The sequence below is a fragment of the Euprymna scolopes genome, chromosome 17 (assembly GCF_053919585.1).
Source record: "Euprymna scolopes isolate OS-2025 chromosome 17, ASM5391958v1, whole genome shotgun sequence".
In the NCBI taxonomy this organism is placed as follows: domain Eukaryota; kingdom Metazoa; phylum Mollusca; class Cephalopoda; order Sepiida; family Sepiolidae; genus Euprymna; species Euprymna scolopes.
This window is the reverse complement of record NC_136498.1, coordinates 124,976,085-124,982,084: the sequence shown is the minus strand read 5'-3', so window position 1 is coordinate 124,982,084 and position 6,000 is coordinate 124,976,085.

The following is a 6,000-nucleotide window of genomic DNA, read 5'->3' as shown; positions in this document are numbered from 1 at the left end:
TTATATAGATAAGATAACTTTCGTTTTTACTTATTTTCTACTCTACAGCCTTATTTCGTCTACTCTCGATATTTCATGAAATGAAACTGCATCTAATTGTGACTCCTGAATCAGGCAACTTCGGATAGTGCTGAATTACTTTTTAATTTATATTACTCCCAGGTCAATTCTAGCCTGGGGAGATAATATTACCAGAGTTCTAACTGATTTTTTTTTAATAACGAGTAAGGGATGATACTCTGTCGAACAATACAACAAACTATATACTTCCTACTCGGACAAAGCGGATCAGAAGGTTAATTTAGGGCGAATCTAACTCCGACTAAAAAGGAGAAATCTGGTTTGTGACAAAAATAATTGTCTTGCTCAAGGAAAAAATATATTTTAATCGGAGACCAAACGCTGGAAATGCTTCTGTTTTTAATCTTTTCTCAACATGATATAATCACGTTGACGCACGTATAACCGTTAGATCATCGAGGTTAAGCAAGGTTTAGCCTGGTCTGAACCAGATGGGTGACCAATTTGGGTATATCAGGCGCTGTATGTAGGAGGACGTCGACATATCTCAGCAAGAATTGCAAAAATCTGACGTAATCTCCGATAACAGGATATAAATGCGATAGGGGATCGCTTGTGAATTTCATACTCCCATAGAACTTCCCCCTTTGGAGGAAGTCGATTATACCCGATTAGGTTTCATTTTTTTAACGTGGTAGTTTCCATCTTTTATTTTTCCTCTTCCAATGCTCCTCCTCTTTAGCCCAGTCCCTCTTATCATTCTCTATTACAATTGTCCCCCTCTACCTTTTTTTACATGGGGGTCACCACTTATCAAGGCCCAGGAGCCACTCGGGGATAAGGGTTATTGTGTGTACAGTAATCACTGGGATAGTATCGTAGTAATAGTTAGTATTGAGAATTTGATAAGGTGTCATTACTTAAGGGGGCGGTTCATCAGGACTTTGTTTGTGTTGGACTTGAAGACATCACAGTTGAATTCGGGGGGGGGGGCAGGCAAGCGGCAGAGAGTTCCACAGCCGTGCAGTTCTTAGAAAGAAGCGTTGTTCACGGAATCTACGTTTTGATTTAGGCACCGATAAAGAGTGGGGAAAATTATTGACGGTGGTTTCAGCTAGTCGGGTGTTTTTCGTGAAAGATTTCAATTTCTAATTTACTTTATGCTTCTTTTTTCCAGCTCTTTTCATTTTTCTTCCTTTTCTTTCTTTTTCTTTATTCTTTCTTTCTTCTTCTTCTTCTTCTTCTTCTTCTTCTTCTTCTTCTTCTTCTTCCTCTTCTTACTCCTACCCCCATCCTCCTCCTCCTTCTCTTCCTACTTAATGATTTTTCTGTATACACTACCAACTCTTTTCCCTTATATCTAAGTTTCTCCTCTTCCCTATAATTTGTTAATTACAACTTCTGAGGCATTGACCCCCCCCACTCCATCGCATTCCTTTTTTACACCAATTTCTAAATTCCACATTTATTTTTCACACGTAAATTATTTTCACTTCTTTGCCTCAAACCATTTTTTTTTCTTCAACAAAAAAAAAAAATGAAATAAAATAAAAACAACGTTTTGATCATGTTAACCTTTCGCCGTTTTATTTTGTTAGCAAACGCCGATGCCGACAGCCTTTGATGTGCTATTCAAGTCACGCGAGATCTCGGCAAAGATTTATACTTCTCGCTAATTTCTCGCGCATTTCCTTTCTTTATTTCTTTCTTTTCATTCTTTTTTTCTTTATTTTTCTTTCTTTTCTTTTATTATTTCTCTTTTTTTTTTTTTTTTGTTGTTCTTACTTTTCTAGTAGTTAATCATTTGTTTGTTTTTCTCGTTTGTATTTGATTTCGATGGCGACCGCGCAAGTGCAGACGATCACACTTTACATTTCAGCGCACCAAATAAATCTACCATTTCTGTTTGCTGTTTTATCTCTCTCTCTCTCTCTCTCTCTCTCTCTCTCTCTCTCTCTCTCTCTCTCTTTCTCTCTCTCTCTCTCTCTCTCTATCTCTTTCTCACTCTTTCTCTCTCTTTCTCTCTCTCTCTCTCTCTTTCTCTCTCTCTCTCTCTCTCTCTCTCTCTCTCTCTCTCTCTCTCTCTCTAACACACACACACATACACACACATTTCATTAATCGTAATTTACGTGTTGCTTTCACCATCTCGCGCGTATATTTTTATTCAATAATTACATTATCGTTTTTATTCAAAACTAGCATTTCAGATAAGCGTTACCCGGATGTTTCGAGGTGTATGTTGAGCAAAAAAAAAAAAGTGGTAGTAGGAAGGCAGGCTCGAACCCGTACCGCGAAGGAGGAAAAGAACGGGGGAAAAACGTGACGACTTTACTGTTACGACCACTGCCAAACCGGAAGTGACGAAGGTTTAAATTGAGGCTAGACAATCGAAAAGAGGGGATGACTTTCGAAAATATCGCCAAAAAAAAACGATTCCTCCCTGTTAAAAAGTCTCCAGTTGAGGGTGAAGAAAGAAATGTTTTTAGCCAATGTTTCGGTATTTGTCGTCTGAAGGGTCGCACTTCAAAACGATACTGATCTTGTGAAAATCCGTCGTCTCTGTCGAAAGTTTTAGGCAAACATGCAAACATACATATATACATACATTTATATATTGGTAGCTCAAATTTTCGACCCAAATCGATTAAAAAGCTTGCCCTATCTCTGAATACACTTTATGTAAAATTTCAAATGCTTAGACCAGAAATTGTCTGAGTAATTTGGTAAAGACCGCAGAGGCTAATGTGATCGATTTTCGGCCAGAAATTTGTCTGTTAAGAGGTCAAAGTTCAACGATTTGACCTTTGAGAACTCTACCAAACTCCTCCGAAATTTGGGGTCTAAACACTTGAAATTTTAGATATAGGTTCCTTGGACATGGATCTAACTTAATAATTTGATTTGAGCCCAAAAGAATAAATTTAAAGTGAACATAATAGGGGTCAAATTTAAAACAATTGACCTTTTTTGTTGTTTTGTTTTTGTTTTTTTGCTCAGCATACACCGCCAAACACCCGGCAACGCCAGGCTGAAATGCTAGTATATCTATAAAAAATGAACGTGTCTGTGTGTGTGTCTGTCTGTGTGTCTGTGTACATTTCCCTACGCAATAACTCTGTTAATTTTTAGTCTACAAACTCCAAATTTGATATACAGGGCACTGAGATTTGGGAAAATCGATGTGATCGGCTTTCGGCCAGAAATTTGGCTTTTAAGGGGGTCAAAGTTCAACGATTTGACCTTTGAGAACTCTACCAAACTCCTCCGACAATGTTGGGTCTAAACACTTGAAATTTTAGATATAGGTTCCTTGGACATGGATAAGTTGATAAGTCGATGTGAGCTCAAAACAATAAATTTTAAGAGGTCATGAACGGGGTCACAGTTAAAAAAATTGACCTTTTCTTTTTTTTTTTTTTTGCTGAGCATACACCCCCATACACCCGGGCAACGCCGGGCACCCATGCTAGTACTTTCATAAATCAGAGTCAATTTCTGTAGGCTGTTTTTGAACCCAGTCAACGACGGGTAATTTTGCTAGTATATATATATATATATATATATATATATATATATATATATATATATATATATAAATCCCCGAAACAGTGTTTCATGGTAAACAACTGATGATCCATTAAAAAATAGATTATTACTGGTACTATAGTGAATTCGAGAGATCAAGTTGATGCAGTGATTGCAGGTGATTGAATACTGGCTAAATAGTTTTCTAACAAATGATAAAAAATATATTTTGTATAGTTTTAAAGGTTAAAAACTTGCAAGACTATATATATATATATATATATATATATATATATATATATATATATATATATATATATATATTCCCACAATCGAACGCGCTAGATCAATCAATCGAGATAGACAGATCGATAGATTGATCGATAGATCGATATTTTATGTCTCGTAAGTTTATATTGTGTAGAATATTCGAACTGCTATTTTTTCTCAAGTGTTATTCGCAAAATGTTTCGGTCGACCTTCTTTGCATGTATTTCTTGTCGAACGTCATAATCTGCACGGAATTTCGAACTCATTATTTAATACGCAGACTTTACTGTGTAGATCTCTTATGTTGTTCACGTTTAAAAGTTAACTTTTAACTCCCACTTTTCGCCAAAATATTTGAGTCCATAATTAACCAAGCTCTAATCCATCACCTTGCAGATGCTAAACTTCTGACCGACCAAAAATATGGATTTAGGCAAGCCCGTTCCACAGCAGACATCCTAACTGTAATCTCAGAACGTATATACCATTCACTGGACATCTGACATCAATTGTGATGGATGGCTCTCGTCTGGGTGAGGCCCCGTGTTTTGACAAGCTTCTGGGTTTTACCTTTACTCCTGATCTGAAATGGAACACGTACATCAAGTCTGTTGCCAAGGTCGCTGTAAAGATGGTGGGATCCTTCTACCGCTTCAGAAGATATCTCAATACTGATGCAATTCTCTATCTATATAAAAGCCAAGTACGTCCAAGGATGGAATACTGTTGCCATATCTGGGCAGGAGCTGCTAAAAACAGCCTATCCTGCTTTGACAGAGTACAAAATAGACTTCGTGGCTTAGTGGGGGATGCCCTTTTCTCTACCCTGCAACCTCTCTCCCACAGAAGAGACGTTGCTAGCTTATCCTTGTTTTATCGTTATTTCTATGGCAGGTGCTCGTCTGAACTCCAATCTCTGGTACCCCCTCGCCAATCTTACACGAAAAACACCCGTCTAGCTGAATCCACTGTGAAAAGTGAAAAATTTCCCCCACTCTATATCTGTGCCTAAATCAAAACGCGGATTCCATGAACAAAGCTTCTTTCTTAGAACTGCACGCCTGTGGAACTCTGTTCCGTCTGCCTGCTTCCCACCTGACTACAACTTGGATGTGTTCAAGTCCAACGTTAAAAAATTCCTAATGAACCGCCCCCTTAAGTAAACTCTTCATCAAATCCCCACACTAACGTAATGTACTTGCAATAACCCTTATCCCTGCGTGGCTTCCGGGCCTTGATAAGTGGTGATCACTGTGTAAAAAAAAAAAAAAAAGGGTAGAGCGGTAGCTCTAAATATATCTAAGGCTTTTGACAGGGTATGGCATGAGGGTCTTCTCAAGAAAATCAGATACTACGGTATCACTGGAAGAATACATAACATAATTAAATCCTTCTCAGAGGAAAATCCAACTTGTCCTCGACGGTCGTACATCTAAACAATATGATATAAATGCGGTAGTGCCTCAGGGGTCTATCCTTGGACCTCTATTATTCCTAATATTCATAAATGATCTCGCTGACAAAATTGTCTGTGAGATGGGTATATATGCTGATGACACCACGCCCTATAACAGACACGACAGGAAAACAAATGAACACATATCTAAAGAAATGACAGAAACACTAGAGGAAGACCTCCAATCTGTTGTGGAATGGGGACAAAAATGGATGGTCACATTCAATGCTGCCAAGACCAAACTTGTTTCCTTCAATAATTACAAGACACCTTCCCTACCACCAATAGCAATGGCCAATGACTCTTTATCTGAAAGTACATCTCTTAAACTCCCCTGCCTAACGTTCACAGGAAACATGAGTTAGAACAATGACATTGAGAGTATTGCCAAGACCGCTAGAAGAAGGTGGGCTCTATCTATCGTGCTAGAAAACTACTAACGCCCGAAAGTATCCTATACCTATATAAGGCCACCATTCGCCCATGTATGGAGTACTGTTGTCATATTTGAGCTTGGGCCTCCGCTGCTAGTCTCTCGCTCCTAAACAAGGTTCAAAAGAGAGTCGCCAATCTGATAGGTCCTGAACTGTCATCTAAACTTCAGCCTCTGTCTCATCGACGAAATGTTGCATCTCTCTGCCTGTTCTACAATGCTCTGACGAATTGCAAGCACTTGTGTCCCCTCGACGTAAATACCTCCAACAAACCCGACAAGCAGATAAATC